The 21380-nt window shown below is 49.1% G+C and overlaps 1 pseudogene; it reads right to left on the reverse strand.

The window, feature by feature from the left end:
• Window positions 1-18669: 18669 nt before the first annotated feature.
• Window positions 18670-18978, reverse strand: LOC131749842 (non-histone chromosomal protein HMG-14 pseudogene; annotated as a pseudogene).
• Window positions 18979-21380: the final 2402 nt, after the last annotated feature.

Here is a 21380-nt window from a genome sequence, read left to right on the forward strand (position 1 = left end):
TCACGGGCCCAGCCGCTCCGCGGCATGTGGGATCTTCCTGGACCGGGGCACGAACCCGTGTCCCCTGCATCGGCAGGCGGACTCACAACCGCTGCGCCACCAGGGAAGCCCTGATCTTTGGATTTTTATTTGGTCTTTCCCTTCCTTTCTCCCCATATTTCTGTCCTCTCTCAAAAGAACAGCTCCAAAAATATAATAAATCCCCCCCCCTTTTTTTTTTGCCGGGCCACGCAGCTTGAGGGATCAACCCTGTGCCCCCTGCAGTGGAAGCACAGAGTCCTAACCACTGGACCACCAGGGAAGTCCCTTCCATTTTCTTGGACACTGAAATTCAGTTCATCCCATCCTCTGCTCCAAGATTTTGCGACCCTGCCTTTCGTATAATGGGATCCACCCTCCTTAGAAAGGCGCATGGGTTGTTAAGTAGCAAAAAGTTTTCTCTCCTTTCCATACCAAAAGGTTCATTCTTTTAATCCATTCTCCACCCAGAGCAGAGTATTCTTTAAAAAATGTAAATCAGATTACATTACAGCCCTGGTCCATCCCTGCTGGCTTCCCAAAGCCATTAGAATAGAAACCAAACCCCTTTCCTGGGCACACACCTGCACCCTTTCCTGCGTCCTTTTCCTGGGCACATACCCATTTCTGCTCTCAGATCTCCAAATGTGTTTTAGGTTCTGTTGTGTCCTCTCCCTGCTTACAATGTACATAGGAACTCAGACAGGGAGGAGGAGCCCACCTCAGGCCTCTTGCTCCCCTTTATAACCACCACTACCCAGCCTTCATTGGGACTCCCTGGATCTCTTCTCCTGGGGGTGGCGGGGTGGGGGAGAACTGGCTTGGGTTGATCACCCAAGATCTTCCAGATCTCTTGTTCCATAGCTGGACCTTGGCTTTCGAAACTGAAAAGCCAAGAGTTGAACTCTTGTTCTCTTCCGTGTGCTACAATGACCCTCTCTTGCGGTGATGGCCCGACTGAGCTGGGCTGGGGAGGGGCGCGGGGTGGCAGGGAGGAGGAGGAGCAAACACTTTGGTGAATGTGCGTCAGCTTGTATCTGCTTGGCAAAGACACCCTAGCAAGACGGCCGGTTTCGTTCTGTGAATACTTGGACAAGCTCTCGGATGGAGAGGTGGGAAGACACCCCAAGGGGCGACTCGAGGGACAGGGAGCGGTTTCTGTCCAGCTAACCACCTGGCTTACATCGGGAGGGGGGTGAGCGCTGACAGTGGACCCAGGAGCGCTCAGGCTAGTGAGGGAGTTTTTTTTGGTTTTTTGTTTTTTCTTTTTGCGGTATGCGGGCCTCTCACTGTCGTGGCCTCTCCCGTTGCGGAGCACAGGCTCCGGACGCGCAGGCGCAGCGGCCATGGCTCATGGGCCCACCCGCTCCGCGGCATGTGGGATCTTCCCAGACCGGGGCACGAACCCGCGTCCCCTGCATCGGCAGGCGGATTCTCAACCACTGCGCCGCCAGGGAAGCCCGTGAGGAAGTTTTGAGAGACTGTCCATTAATAGTAAGCGGAAACGTGAAGAAGGGAAGAGAAATAGCATCTGATTCCACTTAGATGACATACCTAGAGTAGTCAAATTCACGGAGACAGAAAGTAGAGTAGTGGTTACCAGGGGTTGGGGGGAGGGGGAAATGGGGATCTCTTGTTTAATGGGTATAGGGTTTCAGTTTGAGATGATGAGAAAGTTCTGGAGGTGGAAAGTGGTGAAGGTTGCACGATGATATGAGTGTACTTGGTGCCACTAAATGGGCAAATCACTCAGAGGTGATTAAAATGTTAAATTTTCTGTTATGTGTATTTTATCACAATTAGAACAATGTTTTAAATTGCATAATAAAAATTATAGAGTTCATGGGAAAAATGGAGTTGGGACATAACACTCAAAAATTTTGTCAACAACACATTTTTTAAAATAGGTAGGAACCTAACAAAACAGTAGCACAGTTTTACAAGTGTTAAATGGTTAAAAAACCACATAAATACGACAATAAACATGGTACTTCACCTTGAAGGGAAAAAAACAAGAAAGGTACAGAACAGATTCTCAAACTTTTTGGTCTCAAGACCCCTTTACACTCTTAAAGCGTTTTGAAGAACCCCAAAGGGCTTGTGCTTATATGGTTGATATCTATCGATGTTTTCCGTATTCAAAGTTAAAGCTGAGAAATGTGTAGCAAACAAGAACACGGAAGCACACAGTCCATCAGGGTGATGACATCACCACGTGTCATCCGGGAAACCCCACCACACACTCATGAGAGAAGGAAAGGGAAAAAGGCAAGTAACAGCATAATATTCTCTTATGAGAATAGTTTTGACCTTGTGGGTCTCCTGAAAGGGTTCAGGGGACTCCCAGACATTCCCAGAACACACTTTGAGAGTGGCTGGTCTATTCTAGAACTAAGGCAGGGTCTCTAGAGAGGCCTGTAGAGAGGATGGGAAAGGGGGAGGAGAGGGTATACGAATGGGAAGTCAAGTACAGTCGGGAAAGGCCCCACTAGGAGGGGCTCCAGGAAGGCTGATAGACGCAGGAAGACTTGCAGAGAGACACAGCTGTGCCCACCTGACCCGGTATAGCGGTGCCTGCAGTTTAGCAAGTGGGCCCAGGGCCGCCCACATGCAGCTGCTCCCCGGGAGTACACCTTCCGCCCCTTCCCCAGCGCCCCCAGCAGCGAGGCTCTCCAGGTTATTCCTGATTCGACACAGGAAGGAGCAGTTGTTTGAAAGCGGTTTTCTGCCGGCCATGTGAGGGATGGCCAAGCCCTGCCCTGTGATGCTCGCACAGATCCAACGTGAGCGGCAGCCAGTTTAATAAGGCTTATTTAAAAACAAAAACAAATCAGCTTATTCTCAGTGTGAAATGAGTTGCGTGCGGCCTTAATCCCCTGTGGTCACCGAGTGCTCTGCAGCTATGCCAGCTGTCCCAGTCCCCGCCGACCGCCTCAGCGAGGGTTACGTCCCCTTTCCAATGACGAGGAGCGGAAATCCAGTAATGCATTCAGTGCAGTGAAAACTTAATCCCAAATATCACTTTTACTCATCTGAGGAAAGTTAACCCGCTGAAGATTCAATTCAACAAACACTGCCTCTGAATTGAGGTCATCCATTTACTTAATTGTAACGTTGCTGCTTCTTGCACGAGATCTGATCAACACCCAGGTCAAGGCTCTGTGATGGGTTTTAGTCATCGTGTTTTCTGCTTCCCTCTGGGTAAGTGAAGCCAGGATGGAGTGGCGATTGGCAGTGTGCTCGCGCTGATGCCAAGTGGAGCTCCCAAAGCACGCAGGCATTTATGGATCAGGAGGGGTCACAGGCCCAGGGCTGTCAAATGACACGCCCCTTGGGAGGGCTGGGAAACTGGAGGAGCCTCTTCAGCAGGGGGCTCCTGGGCCACATGGGAGAAGTAGGGGAAGGGCTGTGGAACCTGAAAGGAAGGCCCCTGCACTACCAGAGTAGGGCACTGTGGTGGTCCGGGTTCTCCAGAAAATAGAACCGCTGAGATGTACGTGTACATAGGAAAAGATTTTATTCTACGAAACTGGCTTACACAATCATTGAGGCTGACAAGTCCCGAGATCTGCGGGGTGCGTTGGCCAGCTGGAAATCAAGGAGAGCCAATGGTGTAGCTCCAGTCTGAGTGTGAAGGCCTGAGAACCAGGAGAACCAGTGGTATAAAGTTCCATTCCAAGAGCTGGCAGGCCAAGGGCCAGGAAGAGCCAGTGCTTCAGTTCCAGTTGGAAGGCAGGAGAAAGCCATCGTCCTGGTCAGAAAGCAGTCAGGCAAGGGGAATTCTACCTTACTCAGAGGATGGTCAACCTTTTTGTTCTCTTCAGGCCTTCAGCTGATTGGATGTGACCCACCCACAGTAGGGAGGGCAATCTGCTTTACTTAGGCCACTGATTAAAATGTTCATCTCACCCAGAAGCAGCCTCACAGAAACACCCATAATAATGTATGGCCAAATATCTGGGTACCCTGGGGCCCAGGCAAGTTGACACATAAAATCACTCATCACAGACACCCAGAGAAAAAGGGAGACAAAGATTATCTCCAAATCAGGAGGGAAAAGGTGGTGCTCATTTAGGAGCAAGAGAAAGCAGAAAAACTGGCTGTTCCAGGTCAGGTTGATGGTTGTGGCTGGTCTGGGTGCTCCCCTGTGTGAGTTCTTCTGGTCCTGCAGCAGTGGGGAGCATACCATGGACGTAGGCTAACTTGGAAGGGCCTACAGGGCCTGGACCATTAGAAACCAGGCTTTTGGGCAATAATCACCATTCCCGGGTCTGGGGCCAAGGAGGACCTGCCCCCAGCCTCTGGGCCTTTCAAGACAAGGCGACACCTTAGACCAGGGTGTCTCCCCTCCTAACTGCACTTCTACAGCTTTATTAATTAAGGCTGAATCTCTAACAACCAACAATGAGAGCAAAGGGCCTTCACCAAGGAGAAAAGAAGGAATAAGAATTCAGAGAACCTGCGCGGGACCCTTGCAACACCTGGCAAGTACCTCATCTTATTGAGCAAGGAAGAAGGCCATGGTGGCCCACCTGTAATTAATCACAATTGATTATGATATAATCAACATAACGGAGTGCCTATGATAAACCGGACCCCGTGCTCTATGGTCTTAACTCATTTAATCCATTAATGACATTAACTGGAACAACCCCGGAAGGTGGGAACCATTATCCTTCCCACTTTACAGAGGAAGAAAGTGAGGCACATGGACAGGCACTGACATGGGGTCATACAGCTACTGAGGGATATAGAGCTGGGATCTGAAGCCACACGCTCCTTCCGGAACTTACCACTCCACTACGCTACCTCCTCGCATGAGTGGGTTCCCCACGTGGGGTCCCTCGGGTTTGGGTCGTGCCCTGGGCACCCGGGAAACTGGACGGAGAAACAGCTGGGCCCAGGCCTGAGGGCACCGCTGAGTGGAGTGAAAAGCGGGCGTGCTGGGGGCGAAGAAAGAGCCGACCCGCTCCCCAGCCCTGGATCCCTGTCTCCTGTCTTCCTCTTGCCGTGGCCACATGCAGCCCGTGGAAGAGGATTACCAGAAAGTTTAGGAAAGAAACAGACGGCCACCTGTTAAGTGGAAAAACCAAAGGCCCCAAATGGTGTCACCTGTGCTGAAACCCATGCTAACTGACCTAGATTTCATGCCTGACCCCGGACTGTAGTTTTGACCTTCCCCAGGAATGCAGTGGCCATTGGCCAGTCTGGAATTTTCTGGTAGTACCAGTGAAGTACTCTATCACAGGGCCCTGCCCATCCCCCCACCGAGGGATGAAGAGGTAACCTGCATGATAGACCCTCATCCTCCCCCCACCCCCCCGAAAGAAGGTGACCTGGTCTGAAACAGTCCTTTCTTTCCTTTCGCTGATAGCTTCTGTGTGCCGCCCTCCTCCTGCCTATAAAAACCTTCCAGTTCATACACAACCCCTCTGAGCACCTTCTACTTACCAGGTGGGATGCTGCCGCATTCTTGAATCATTGAATAAAGCCAATTAGATGTTCAGATTTACTCATTTAAATTTCATTTTTTAGCACACTTAAAGCAAGGCTAAGGGGGAGGTGGCAGCCCTGAGGACAGCAGTATGGGTAGCACTGCCTGCAGGGAGGGCTGATGTTCTGGAACAGGGAAGGCAAGAGGCTGTTCCCTGACTGAGGGCCCTTTAGCCTCCTGTGCCCCCTCCAGGCTCCCCTGTCACATCTGTAAACCCCGTGGTGACAGCGACTCTGTCTTCTCTCAACACTCAGCAGACAATCCACCCACCCAGTGGCCCCTCTGCTCCAAACTGCTGTGACAACGCTTCCCAAGCCAGCCTTGGGCCTCTCTTTATCCCTGAGGAAAACAGCTAAGTCTGCCCTTCGAGTCCAGAGCAAGCTCTGAATTTTTAATTCTGGAATTAATTCCATGTGGGTTGAGCCAGGAGCCATTCGGAGACGGATTAGCAGCCCTGACACTCAGCCTCTTGTCTTTGGGAAAAGGGACATGAATCAGCACCCACGAAGCCCACCGCCTGTGGAGAAGTCTCCCTGCGACTCAGATAGTGCCTTTGGGAATGACCCCTCTGGGCCAATTCACCATCTTCTCGGGATCACTCTGCCAACCCCAAAGCAGGATTCAGCAACATGACGGGGAGGCAGCGAGAGAGGAAGGACACAGCAGAAATAAGAGGTATAATACCAATGGCCACGGATTCCTGGGGTGGGAGGTTCTCCTCCTCATGGCCCTTGATAGACACAAACACACACCAAAACTAGGAGACTAGAAGGGAGTCCGAGGAATTGGGGCTTGAATCAGTCAGGGTCCTTCAGAAAAACAGAACCAGCAAGAGCTGTGCATGTATAGTCTGAAGGGGTCTGAGAACCAAGAGAGCTGATGGTGTACATTCCAGTATGAAAGCCAGCAGACTAAAGACCCAAGAAGAGCTCATGCTTCAGTTCATGTCCAAAAGCAGGAAAAGACTGATGTCCCAGCTCAACAGTCAGGCAGGAGGCATTCTCTCTTACTTGCAGAAGAGTCAACCTTTTTTTGTTCTATTCAGGCCTTTGACTATTTAGGTGAGGCCCACCCACAGTAGGAGAGCAATCTGCTTTATACCATCTATGGGTTCAAATGTTAATCTCATCCAACACCACCCTCAGAGATGCACCTAAAATAATGTTTGACCAAATATCTGGGCATCCTGTGGCCCAGTCAAGCTGACACATAAAATTAACCATCACAGGGCTCAAAGTAGAAAAAGAAAGGGCACTTAGCATAAAAACACATAAGTGCTATGCACGAGAAGCCGCCTTTCACCTGGGAAAGGCTTGACTGTGTTGCAGGTTCCCCAGCCTGAGGTCAGAGCAGGTGCAAAGCCAAATGGGACTGAGTGACTGCAGAAGTGAAGAGGGACCCTGAGGAGGATGCCTGGGAGGGACCCAGGGTAAGGGGATGTGCAAAATATGTACAGCCTGGGCCATATGTAAATCCAACACAGACTGCTACCTTCTATCTCTAACTTAACAAAATTATTTATGCTGACATTTCATCTTAGGAATAAACATTGTAACACAAATCATTTATTCAATCCCTCTAGTAATTATCAACTCATTTGTGGAGTGATTTTTTTAATTTGTTCTGGCTGCCACTAGCTGGGCAGTCTCTGTCTGAGCCACGGTTCACTATCAGGACCGCGTCAAATCCTTCCAAGGTTGTCCCCCTCAGACTGATGGTCACTGGGTCCCTGGCACCTGGAGTTCTGTTACAGCTAGTAAAGCATGGCCTTGTGCCCACACATCATGGCTAGGAACACACACCTACCCTGTGGCCTGGAGGCAAAGAGCCTCTGCGACTAGTGGCTGCCTGCCTTGCCACCGGCTCTGTTGTGCCCACCAAGGCTGGCTGCTCTGGAGCGGTGGGTAGGCACGGCACTCACCCTGGCTGCCCCCATCCATTTGGTCCCAGCAAGGGCCGCCAGCATCCTCTCCAGCATCTGGCCACCCGGTAACCTCTGGGCTGCCTGGGCCAATGTCATTTGATGGTTTAGCGTCTCATGAACTCGTACTTTTTACCATCTGGTATGAGAGGATTTCAATATTTGAATCACCATGAGGACTTACCAGTGTGTTCTCAGCAAATAACAACCCTGAGTCAGAAGGACCTAGGGGACATGAGGAAGGGGGGGTGGAGATAGAAGGGGGACGAATGATGAGGGCTTTCCCTATTGGCTAGACAGGAACAGTTCAGGCAGGCAGCCCAGGAATCTAGGATTAAGACCCCCAGTGTTACTGTGGAGATGGGGAATGAGCTGGAAAGAGAAGCTAGAAGTACAGGTCTGCCTTGAACATCTCAACTCTGCAGGCCCCATGGAAGGCATGCCCCAAATTGTTTTCTTTGCATTTCACAAAAAATAAATCTCTTTAAAGAACATGTTATTGAGCTTCCCTGGTGGTGCAGTGGTTAAGAATCCACCTGCCAATGCAGGGGACACGGGTTCGAGCCCTGGTCTGGGAAGATCCCACATGCCGCGGAGCAACTAAGCCCATGTGCCACAGCTACTGAGCCTGTGCTCTAGAGCCCGTGAGCCAGAACTACTGAAGCCCGCGCATGTGGAGCCCAGGTTCCGCAATAAGAGAAGCCACCGCAGTGAGAAGCCCGCACACTGCAACAAAGAGTAGCCCCCGCTCGCCGCAGCTAGAGAAAGTCTGCGCACAGCAACAAAGACCCAATGCAACCAAAAATAAATAATAAATAAATAAATAAATTTTTAAAAATCACATTTTAAAAAGCTATTAATGAGATTAAAAGAAAAAACAACATATTATTATCTTGTATTTCACATGAGGAGAGTGAAGCTCAGAGAGTCTGGATTTATTCATTCATCCCACAGATGAACATACCAAGCACTGTGCCAAGCACTAGGTAAGAACTGACCCAGTAGACATGGGCCCTGCCTTCACGGAACCTGCAGTCTGGTGAGCAAGGCCCACCATTAAAGAAATGAGCCCACAAATAAATATACAATTATATTATACATCACCATAAAATACAATTAAAAAAACAAAAGGCCAAGGGTGCCAGGAGAGCGAATGACATGGGGACCTAATATAGACAGACCACTCAGGGAGAACTTCCATCTGCAGGAGCCCACAGTGACTCAGCCAGTGAGCAACAGAGCCAGGGTTCTAATCCACAGCGCTGCTCTTCCCTCCGGCTTCCGCATCACTAAGCCAATGGGAATGGAGGGGCTGAACAATCTCCCCTTATATTTAGTCTGTACATCTTGGGTATATGTTAGGCTGCTGAGGCCCAAGGTTCTCACTTCTACATTCCCACCATCTATCCTGCCTCCCTCCCTCAGTGTATGGGGTTAGGATAACTCAGACATGGGAGGCTGGTGATGGGACACTTTAAAAAAATGTTGAACAGTAGCAAGATGCCTTGAGGCCCATTCCTGACTTTGCTACTTGCCAAGGATGAGACTGAGACACTCTGGTTTAACCTAAACTTTAAGGGGTCATGCAATGATCATGGTTACTTTTTACTAAGCACCTACCACATGTCAGGAGCTGAATAGCGGCTTTAAATGAGCATTGTCATCTGTGGTTGCCTGAATTACCAACCCTGATTCTTCACTCCTCCCTGCACCCATGCCCTTGCCATGGGCCAATTGTGGGCAGATTGTGTTTCCTGATCCCTGTCTCTGGGCTCAGTCACGTGATTTATTTTAGACAATGGGATTGTTAATAGGTAAGATGCAAGCAAGGACTTGAAATATGCTTGAGCAGTCTTTTTCTTGTGTCTCTGCCATTGCTGTGAGAAGAGATTCCCCGGGCAGCTATTGCCACTTCAGCCTGGACCCACAGTGAAGTACATGGAGGAGACTGGAGTCATCCAGACATGCAGCTTGAAGCAGAGCTGCCCAGCCTAGCCCAGCTACAACAGCTGGTCCCAGCCAACCCTTAGAAACATTAGAAATAAATAGTTTATTGTTGGAGGTCACTCAGATGTGGTGGTTGTTACACAGCAGTAGCTAGCTGATACAGTATTTCAACCTCATAACAACTCTGTGAAGTAAGTATTTTCTGCACCATTTTACAGATGGATGCACTAGAATTGAGGTTTATACATTGGCCTGTGTCATAAAATTAGCATGTGGCAGAGTTAGGATTTAAATCTAGGACCTTCTGGGGCTAAAGCCCAAAACGTAGGTGTTGGTGCTGCTTCAGTCAGACCTTTGCATTAATACCGATCCTGTGATGATGTAAATTTGGACATGATGTAATTGACAGCTGGCCCCTAGAACCTGGAGCTGCCCAGCTGCACAAGCTCATCCCAGTTGTTTTATAAACTTATCAGTGATGCCACCCTATTTCATGCGTGTAAAAGTTTTATCCCCATTTGGTAGCATTATAGCAGGTTTTGTTCTATTTTAATTCTCTAGAGATCAAGAGGAATTTTTAGAATAAAACTTCAGTGTCTGGGAAAGGGAAAAAGAGAAATGAAGGAGATGGATTGTATTTAAGAAGATAAAAATCCCAGCAAGGGAAAAAAGGAAAAAAAAAAGATTACTATTTTTCATTCCAAGGGGTTGGAGTGGAGCTGTCACTCCAACCAGGAGATCAGGGAGGAGGCTCTTGTGGTTATAATCAGGCAAGTGACAATGGTGACTTGATCGAGGGTGAAAGGGTTAAGTGAGCACCTGAAGAACGAAAGCACATGATGTGACCAAGTGCCCTGAAGCCACACTGTGAAGGAGCTGGGCAAGTAAACCCACTTAACCGCAGTGACATCCTCCAAGTTCTTTCTCCCTATCCAAAGTTACAAGCCACAGAGCCCAACCCTGGCTCAGAGCCAGTTTCCAATTAACGGGGCACCTCACCTCTTCTCCAGTCTGAGAAGCGGCCCCCAGATGAGCTGGAGGAAGGGTCCCCCCGCAGGGACCTTGTCCTCACAGCAGGAGGGCAGCTGGGCAGTCAGGGCACCTCACTCTCCCCGTGGGCGCACCCACCCAGGCCCGAGGTGCATCCCCACTCCCTCTGGGAGGATTGCGGACCTGCGTGGAGACTAGAGAGATTCTGGAGTGGCTTCTGGTTTTCACAGAGGCCAAACCGGGGGTGGGGAGCTGGGGGCAGGGAAAATCATGTAGGAATCCAGGGTTGAACTGCTTTGGGTCAGAGATTGGTCTTCCATCTTCAGTGTGTGAACTGAAAGCCAGGAGGGGGTTTGATTTTTCTGCCAGAGGATGCACCAAACCTCCACTCTTCCCGCCTTCAGGCTCAGCTCTCAAGGAAAGCCTGGGGACAGGGGTCAGAAGCCCTTGGCCTGTGTCAGCCTGTCCCTGGAGGCAGCAGGCATCTCTGCTTCCTACTCCCTTAAAACTCAGTAGTGGAAACTTGGAGAAAATAAAGGACAACCACGTGGACCACTGAAATATACCACCACTACAGCCTTGCTGCCTCCAGCATCCCCAGACTTGGCTCCACAGGCCAGTAATGCCAGCGGGTCGGGGAGCACACCTTTCCCTGCTTAAGCATCCGGGTCATGGCTTGGCTAAGTGCGTGTTTCTGAGCAGACTGATTTAGGCAGCGACTAAGCTTGGAAGTCATAAAACGTGGTACTAAACCTGTCAGTGAGGCTGTCAGCTGGGCCAGGATGCAGACCCTGGGTGTTGTTTGCAGCGGGGGGGAAAACCCTCTTGCTTCCAGCTCCTCCAAGTGCCCCAGGCCATCCCTGTCTGACGTGCTCTGAAATCCACAGGCTCTCAAGGTGCTTTCTGATGGGCCAGGAGGTCCAGCTGGGATCCACCTGGGATGCAGAGCAGGACCGAGCCGTGGTAGAAAGATGGGCCAAGATCAGTGGGACCAGGTGACCTACGCTGGTCATTCTCTGAAGCCCTTTCTGAATGTCTCGGCAGAGGAGGACCCTGGCATTTGACAGAGGGGGCTGTCTCCCCGGGGCTTTCCAGCTCAGCTCATTGCAACACGGTCTGCTTCCTGTGGGTGGTTTCACACACAGTGGCTGTGAAACCTGCAGTCTGAAGAGCCTGACCTCAGCTCAGCTCAGCCACGTGACTTAGGCAGGAAGCATCCTCTCTCTGAGCCTCAATTTTTTTTCAGCTGTAAGATGGCAAGCACACTATCACCTATCCTGCCGGCCCCACAGGCATTGGGAAAGGCTCAAGAGTAATAATATATTCAGAGGATTTGAAAAAGGGCAAAGTGCCATGTAACAATGAAGAATAACAAGTCTTGAGTCCAACCCAACAGACCTTTACCAAGTGCCACCGTTGTGCCAGACGATGTCTGGGCACCAGAGATGCAGAAATGAGGGAAAGAGACACAGTTCCTGCCCCCATGAGGTCAGCACTCTGCTGGATGCTTGGAGGAGACAAAAATGTATCCTAATAGTAGCACTAACAATTTTAATAACAAGCTCATTCACTGAACGCTCCTATGGCCCAGGCTTGCGCTAAATACTTCACATAACTGTAAATCCTTGAACAACTAGGCAAGGAAGACCTTGTTATTTCCATCTTGCAGATGAGGAAACTGAGGCTCAGGAGAGTGTGGTCATTTGTCCAAGCACACTCAGCAAAGAAGTGATCTCAGAATCTCTCCTTACCAGATGTGCATCTTCTCTCCTGGACTTAGCCAGCATGCACGTGTTTTATATAGTTTCCTCTTACAACCTTTAAAACAGAACTAAAGAGCTTCGTGCTTTCTTATATCAGTGTATAAAGGGATGTGGGTGGAGGGTCTATATAGAGCGCCAGTCCGGAAGCGTCTCACGTGCCCTCCTACTTAGGTTGGACCCATCTCCCAGCAGCTGAGCAGCCTCTCTGTCCAGCTGGCCCACGAGTGGTGGTCACATCATACCCTGACCCAACCTTCTGCCTGCTTAAAAACAAACAGACTGGGGACTTCCCTGGCGGTCCAGCGGTTAAGACTCCGTGCTTCCCGTGCAGGGGGCACAGGTCCGATCCCTGGTCGGGGAACCAAGATCCCATATGCTGCTGAACGGCGCAGCCAGAAGGAAAACAAACAAAAACCAAGCAGACTGGCCCAATCTAGGCCTCCTTGTCCTGCTGTGGAACCTTGGGCAAGTTCTCGCACTGAGCTAGTGTTCTCTGTGAAACGGAGAGGAGAGTGACACCTGCTTTGAGGTGATTTTTGTGGCGATGACGGAGAAGATGCCGCTACGAAGTGTCTGGATCCCAGAAAGGCATCACTGCCTGCTCTTCCCCTTCCCCTGCCCTCCTTCCTGCCTTCTCTCCTCCGTGTCTGTTCCCAGGCCCGCAAGGTAGAGAGCCAGCAGGCCAGGCCCCTGCTCTGGAAGCTTCTCCCACTCCTTAGAGGGCTCGGCCCAGCAGAGGGTGGTGGTTTTCCCTTGTTAGAGTTAGAGGATTGTGGTGACTGGCCTGGGCACTCGGGAAGGTGGGGAGACTGTCCTGCAACACAGCAGGTCTTAGATGTGGCTCTAAACGGATGTCTGGGCCAAACACCATTCCTTCGGCTGGCAAGCGCTCGAGGGGCTCCAGCTGGTGTAAAGGCTCAGGGAACATGGAGATAAACCCTCCCTCAGGGGCTCTCCAAGGCCAGAAGGGACATGTGCTCACATGCATGCTATACAAGGGCTGCAGGTGTTTCCCTGAAGTCTTCATGGAGAGCTGCTGGGACCCAAAGGTGAGGGTGGAGATTCCTGCAGGGAGGCGAGAGCTCAGGACTGGCTTCCTGGATGGGCTCCCCCTTTGTAAGAATTGAAGAATGAGTCAGAGGAAGCAGGGCTGAAGGAGAAGTCAAAGCAATGTCGTGGAGGCGTTCGGGGGAACCACAGGGGATTCCGTGTGGCTGAGCAGAGGGGAGACCCCAGGGGAAGCAGAGGGGCAGGCAGAGGGGTACCAGCTGGGGAGGCAGGGGGAGGGGGAAGGTCCAGGAGGACTTGTGGGTGTGTTCTGGGCTAGGGGGAGCCTGGGATTCAGGGACACGGATGACCAGATTCACCCCTCATGCAGCATGGACTCAGGGGAGACTGGAGACCTTGAAGCTTGAGGGTCCCAGTTAGGACAGTTCTGACCTGGAAGGTCACCGTGTTCAGCTTCCTGTTTCCATTTCACTTGTTCCGGGATAAGAACCGGCTTATCAAGGAGTAGGGTTCAGTTAATATTCTTCCCAGTACTTCATGAGAACCTTAGAGGAACACACACACCTGAGGGTGGCATCCCATGCTGCGTCTTTTCTCAGGACAGAATGGCTTCCCCGGGCACAGAATTGGGCCTGTCTCTGAGCACACCTCCAAGGCAACTCAGCTGCCCTCACCATGTTAATTTTCAGAGTTGATTCTTTTCAGCCCCATGAGCCAACTTGAAGGCAAGCATTTTCCATCTTCCCAAACCACTGTGACCCAAAAGAAAATAAGAAAGCTAACATTCAAGCTTCTTCCTCCTGGAGAAATTGAAAACTTGACCACTTTTTCTTTGTTTCTGCTACATCTAATTCAGTCGTTCTTAAGCTTGAGAGTGAATAGGAACTCACTTGCGGTGTCCATTAAAATGCCAGTCCTCGGGTCCCACCTTGAGATACTCTAGTTCCACAGGTCTGGAGTGGAGCCCAGGAATCTGCAGTTTAAGTTGCCCTGGTGGTCAGAGACCACACAGAGAAAACTGAAGTTTGGCATCCCCATTACTCACAAAATCTTTGAGCTGATGGAGCCTCCCCTCACCCCGGCCCCGCCGTTGTCTCCTTTCCTTGTATGACCTCAGCTCGGGATTGCATTACTGAAGGCATCTGATGAGTCAGGAAAGAAGAAATTTCCTAGCTGTGCGGTAACTCTGCCAGAATCCTGGCCTCCACATGCAGGGAGACGTGGCGGGGGAGGCAGATGTTGGAGGCTGCCTCCCAGCAGCCCCCGCTCCCGCCCCCGCCCCCATCCACCCTTCCATGTTCCTTCTTACTAAATAGGAGCCCAGTCCTGTTCGGAATCAGGTGACATGTGTTTCATGGCAGGCTGGTCCCCAGCCCCAGCCCCAGGGAGGAATCTTGATTGGTCTAAATGAAGGGTTTTCAATCCTGGCAGTACCTTCAAGCATCAGGGAAAATTTTAAAGATAGCCATGAATGTATCTCATCTGAGATCAGTTAAATCAGAGTCTCTAGGACTGGGATTTTGGCATAGATACATTTTTTGTTTTGTTTTTTAATTCTGCAGGTGATTCTAGTGTACAGCCATGGTTAAGAACCAAACCAATCATAATAGCAATTCCATTCTCCTTGCCAATGGTTGACTTAAGAATGAACGTATGGTGTGTTTATGGCATAAAGGGAGATATAAATGGGAGGATCCATATTCTTCAGAAGGGGCATGAGGAAAAGTTATGTCTTCTTCTGACCTTCTGGCCTTTGGACATTGTGTGAGAGTGATGGCAGCCATCTTGCAACCATGAGGGACAAGCTTGCAAAGGTCAATGTGCTGATGATGGCTGAGCAAAACCATGGCAGGAACCTGGGTCTTGCATTTGCTATTGAAGCCTTGCATTCAATATTGAACTGCTAAGCTAACCAACCCTGGAGCCACCTTATTTCTGGACTTCTGGTCATGTGAGATAGTAAATGTTTTCCTTATTAGTTAAATCACTGGTTAGGTCTTTTTGTTGTGGTGGTGGTTATTTATTTATTTATTTTTTTGGTTGTTTTGTTTTGTTGCTGATTCACCAGCAAAAAGCATCTTAGATGACACAAGAAGACAGAAAATTCCATCAAGGCTGCCTGTTGGTTCCAATTGCCCTTATAATGATGCCCTTCTTATCTTTCTGTAATGAATAACCACACCTCCCTTCCGCAGCACCTCAACTGAATCTGGCTCCCTTAGGACTCCAGAGAGGCAGAACACCATACTGACTAAGCCCGTGGGTTCTGGCACTGAAGTCAGCCTGCCTGATTCAGATATGCACTCCACTACTAACTAGCTGTGTGATTTCTGGTAGTTATTTGAGCCCTGTAAGCCTCAGTTCACTCACCTGTAACTTAGGGATAACTTTTACCTATTTCCCAAATTTGGGGTTTAACATGTGGATTTCATGAGATAATCCACACAAAAGTCCATTTCACAACATTCTTGGTGCCTACTACTCAGTATTGAGTTAGACATAGGGAGTCTGAATTTACTAGAACAGTCCCAACTTTTCAGTAAAGGCAATTCAGGAGTAAAACTAAATGCCTTTCTATGACTGACTGTCATTGTAAAAGTCAAGAAAAGCCCTTCGCCAAGCTCTGTCTCCATTCCTGTTTCAAGCCACGAGGTCTCCATGGCTCTTTCAGGGAATGGAGTGAGCGTAGTTTTTATATCCTCTGACAAAGCAGAGATGAGCTGAGGTGTTCCATCGTACTTTCACCGGGCACAGCACAGGCATACGTGTCACCACAAGCTGTTCTTGCCGCTGCAGCCGTAAACTGGCATCAGGAAACTGATGCCAGTTTCCTGACACATGATTCATCGGGCTCGGGATATCCCACAAAGATGCTGGTCTATCTGTGTGTTTCTGTAACGTCCAGCACCATGGGACTCAGGAGCACTTGAAAGAGAATCACAAAGGTGGGAGGAAGCAGCCTCCTGGGTTCTGGGGCCTCTCCTGGTGAGGTGTGGCCAAAAGGCTGAGGGCCAATCGAGACAAGAAGTAGGTCTACCTCTTCTGGAATGTTCTGATCCCAGGGGTGAGCCTGGGTTACAAGTTCAAGGAGTTCCTAAGTGTAGCCCCTCAACAGCAGCAGCCCTTTCCCCACCCCTGCAGCCTACATTATCTGTGGGCAGTATCCAGGCAAAGGACACCAGTGGCTAAAGACGTCTCCCTGGGGTTCCAGCCTTTAACTTGGCTTTGCCAGCAGTCACCTGCTTGCTCTGCTGTTCAGCCTGGCTAGCTCTGAGGGGTAGGATTAGATCGGAGGAGGCAACTATGTCCATATTTTACTTTAATCGCATCTGGTTGAATTTGTTGCCATGAAAATGTGGGCTTTTAAGTACACTTTGGTTTTACTCCCTTAAAATGACGGGGGGATTGTTGGAGTGCGGAGGGATGGGGCCGGTGGGTGGGGACAGGAGACTTTCCCATGACGTGTCCGCAATGAGAGCTTCCTGGTGACCCGGCCCAGACAGGGCCCGCGCAGCATTGGGGAGGGAGTGTTGCCCAGCCCTTGCCTTCTTTTTCTTCCCTTCTTTGTTTTCTGTGGTTGGTTTGTTTGTTTGTTTGCGGTACGCGGGCCTCTCACCGCTGTGGCCTCTCCCGCTGCGGAGCACAGGCTCCGGACACGCAGGCTCAGCGGCCATGGCTCACGGGCCCAGCCGCTCCGCGGCATGTGGGATCCTCCCGGACCGGGGCACGAACCCGTGTCCCCTGCATCGGCAGGCGGACTCTCAACCACTGCGCCACCAGGGAAGCCCTTCTTCTTCCCTTCTTGCTTCCAACCATGGGTCTGGTACCCACAGACCCCTTCAGGCCTTGCTCACTCTGTCCGTGAGGCTTATTCAGAGGCTGCACTCAAACCCTAACATCAAAGACGATCTGGACGCAGAGCCAGGGTGAAGCCCCAAACCGCCACCATTTGATTATTTTTCCATGTGTCTCATCGTTTTGCTTTGACACTATTTCTACCAGTACCTTTTTTTTTTTCAGATTTAATATGTGATCCTTAGATATACCCCAAAAGTTTAAAATATAATTACCACCTTTATGCCCACCACCCAGTTTAAGAAACAAACTTTTTACCAATAGAGCTGAAGCTGATCACACTCTCTCCTCCCCCTCCTCAAAATAACCTGAATTTGGCACCCATCCTATGTATCAGTTGGGATACTGTTTAGCTACAGATCACAGAAAACCCCATACAGCTGCTCAAGCAAGATAGAAGTTTATTCACTTTCATAAAAAGAGATCTGAAGGAAAGCAGTTCAGGGCTGCTTTGGGAGCTCCATGATACTCAAGGACCAGCTGTCCTGTGTGCCACCATCTACAGTACACTTTCCACCTCCTGGACTAAGATAGCTGCAAAGATCCAGCCATTTCATCTCTGTTCAAGCCAGCAAGCAGGAGAAGGGAAGGAAAAAAGGTGACTTCTTGAAAACTGCATGCTATGGTTACGTCATAACCCACTGCCCAGAACTGAGTCACAAGGCTGTGCCCAGTTGCAAGAGAAGGTGGAAGGTGTAGCTTTATTCCACCTGGCTCTGTGCCCAGTTAAAAATCAGGAGTCGCCTTCTAAGGCAGAAATGGAGAGTGAGATTGAGAGACACCTAGTGGTCTCTGCCACATCACAGTCTTTTTTTTTTTTTCTTTCATAATTGAGATTTTATTGGTTGTTTTGAGGATCAGTACACAGACATTTCAATTTGTACACAATTCTTAACATACATACCAAAATTCCAAAAAATCATGTACTTGTGATTCTTTTCTGAACAGTTATTGCAGTGACTTTGCAGCTTAAAATTTGGAGGCAAATTTTCCTTGACAGGAAATCAAGTACCAATATCTTCAAATACTGATATGCTGTTACATCGTAAGTCCCCCTAATTCACAATTTAATATCATATACACTACATACTCAAATTGTCAGTCACAGCACATTAACAAAGTTACTAGAAGAACTGGACTACCGCGACCAAAGATGTTACAGAGTACACAAAATTCTGCCCAGGGGAGCCAAGATCAAGGGGTGAGTTGTTTGCTTTAGGAAACAATTCTACCAAAAACAACATGGGAAGAGAAGTAATTTAAAGTGTTTAAGACATTAAATGCACAACTAACTTCGGACTGCCATTTTAGTATGCTTTGTATTATAGGATATCAGAGTATGCTTTGTATTATAGGATATCAGAGCTACCCCTCATCTATAGAATGTTAAGCTTGACACCCAAGACAATCGAAGCCTCCCATATTCAATATCCTACTATTTTCTGGTTGTACCAAAAAATAAACAACCAGCAAATGATTTCACCTCTTAAAAAAAAGCATTAAAAAAAAAAAAAGCATTGACACCAAAATGGGATGAGGTGGGATTCCCTCCTTTTAAAAAATGTTTCTAGAGCTACTAAAAAACTTGCATTTACAAAACAGTTGATAAAAATATTCCTCTGGATTGTACAAGAAGGGAGACAGGGACCACTGATAGGACCAGGTGTGTGATATTAATCAGACTTGGCTTCTTTCTCTCCGGCTTCATCAGGGGCTGGGCTCTCCTCGTTTTTTAGTTTCTCCCTTTTCTGCAGGGACGTCTTCTTTAGTCTCTTGGTTACCCACTTAGGCCTGTTTTCCTTTTGCTCCCCTTCTCCCTTTTGTCTGCACTTTTTTGTCTGCAGATGTATCCTTTCCTGCCATCTTTGTTGGCTTCGTTTCCACTTTTGCAGGAGCCGGTTTAGCTGACAACCTCGCCGATCTCCTCTTGGGCTCCTCCTTCGCCGCCCCCTCGGCGGAGCCGACCTTCCTCTTGGACATCGTGGTGGCGGGGCCGGCGCGTGCCGGTGCCTGCGGGCCGCGGCGCGCCGAGAGCCTTCGCGAAGCCAGGCTGCCTGGCCCCTGCCACTCCTGCTGGAGCTGCTGGGACCCGCCCGCATCACAGTCTTAACCAGAATGCCAGTTTAGGACCTTTTTTTTTTTTTTTTGAAGAACATTTCTAAATATTTAGTTTAATTCAAGTATGCAAATAATAAAGCTCAATGAATTTTCACAAATGGATCAAGATATAGAATGTTACCAAAAGCCCAGAAAGCCCTCCTTAAAAACAAAAAAAGAATTCAATTAGAAAATAAAATCCCAGGTTAGTAGCTAGCTCATTCCATGTTGGCTCACAAGAATTTATTTTGCATTACTCCTTGGTCTTACCAAGAGCGTATTCCCACTTTCTCTTCGGTTAAGTCTTTCTCCTGATGAACAAACTGAAGTTGAACTTCCCCTAAGAGAAATGCTGACCGACAAGGGATATGACCATGGATTTGACACAGATGACTTTTACTGTGCAACTATGATGTGCCAGTGACTATGCTGAGTGAAGATGCCACTTTTGATGCCATCCCCAGTCCTGGATCTGCCACTGCCTGGGGTGTGTGACGTCACCTGAAACGGAAGTCACTTGAGCCAGCTCTGCCTTAGGCTTCTCATCTGCAGCATGGGGATAATATTATTGTGATGATTAAAAAAGAAAAATGTTGCCCAAGTGGTCTATAAATAGGAAAAAAGACGTTTCCCATTCCTCTCGGGAGACCAAGTTTCTGAGTTCTACCTGCACCATTATGGCCCCAGCAAACCGGCTCCATTTCTGATGGTGCCTCTTGGCTCTCATGAAGGCGGGAGCCAGCCACCTCCCGTCACAGAGCTGATGGCAGACCAAGCACTGAAGGATCATCTGCTTGACAGAGCCAAGGGCTTGCTATTTTCTCCTTTTTTAACTGGATCAGAGCTGTGACCCCTTTGCCTCATGCTACTGCAGCCCTCCCCGAGGTTTCTGGAACTCTGGGGCTGTCTACGTGCTTGACCTTTGTGTCGCCTTCTTCCCTCCCACCCTTTCATATTGTGCCAGCCCATACAGACTTAGCCCTTTTAATCTTGCTTCATAAATCATTTCTGTAAGTCGAGTCCCTGAAAATGTTTCCGCTGAACTCCCTCCAAACCGTATCTAAAACACTTACCTTCTGGTAAATGCCTCATAGCCGATTCAGTCTGCCACCGCTGCTGTCATTACCAGCAGAAAGACGATGTGGAAACTGCAGAGGAGCAGAAAAGGCAGGCCCTGGCACTCTGTAGGTTGCCGTGTGTCTCCCTTTTTTAAAGATGCTGAAATAGCATTGAAAAGCCTTGCTTGTAATTTACATTTTGGTCCTTACCATAGCGGTATAACCTGGTGGTTAAGGGTTTGGACTCTAGCATGAGTGCTTGGGTTAATGTCCTGGCTTCATCACTTGTTTGCTATGGGACCTTGGCCAAGTCACTTAACTTCTCGGAGCCTCAACTTCCTCAGCTATAAAATGGGAATGGTGAGTGTTTACCTTACTGGGCAGTTATGAGAGTTAAATGAGATAATGCATGCAAAGTTCTCCACATGGTGCCTGCTACTTAATGAGTGCTCAATAAGTGTTAGCTGTTGTTGGTTTTTCCTGTGGCCTACTTAGTATCCATCCTCTTTTTGTCATTATTAGCAAAACCTCGGTTTTATGCTGGATGCCAATACACCTTGGTTTAAAAACAATGGTGCCAATGTTTTCTGGCTTCCCTTGCACTCAGAAGTAGTCATGTGACTCAGTTCTTTCCAAGGTGACTTCAGCTGGAATCCTCAGTAATGCACCCAGGAAAGCTCTTTAAAGGGAGCAAACTGAATTGGCATGTGCCTGTCTGCCCTTCTCCCCTTCCTCCTTTTTCTTGTTTAGAATGTGAGTGTGATGTCTGGAGCATCAGCAGCCATGATCTGACCATGAGCCAGATTTGAGAATGGCAGCCATATGCTCAGAATGATGGAACAGAAGAATAAAATGAGGCTGGGCCTCTTCTCCCAGATGATGCTGTGGAGCTGCCATACTAGCCCTGGAGTGCCTTCCTTCAGACTTCTTGTTACCAAATAAACGAATGAATGAATAACCCCCCCCCCCCAATCTGCTTAAACCTTTATTTGTCAGGTTTCTATTACTAGCAACCATGCACAACTCCTACCTGCTACAAGCATTAGGCTTCTTCTGATTAGGAACAACTCCAATTAGAGCTGGATGGGAGCCTGAAGTGGTTTTCAAACAGTGTGCCACAGAAGCTGGGAGGATCCATGGAGCTCCCCTCTCAGACTGGAGATTGGGAGTGGGGGCATATGGGACCATGCTGCCTCTTCCTACCCCATCTTTTTTTCCCAACTTCATCT

The sequence above is a fragment of the Kogia breviceps genome, chromosome 2, assembly GCF_026419965.1.
Source record: "Kogia breviceps isolate mKogBre1 chromosome 2, mKogBre1 haplotype 1, whole genome shotgun sequence".
Classification (NCBI taxonomy): domain Eukaryota; kingdom Metazoa; phylum Chordata; class Mammalia; order Artiodactyla; family Physeteridae; genus Kogia; species Kogia breviceps.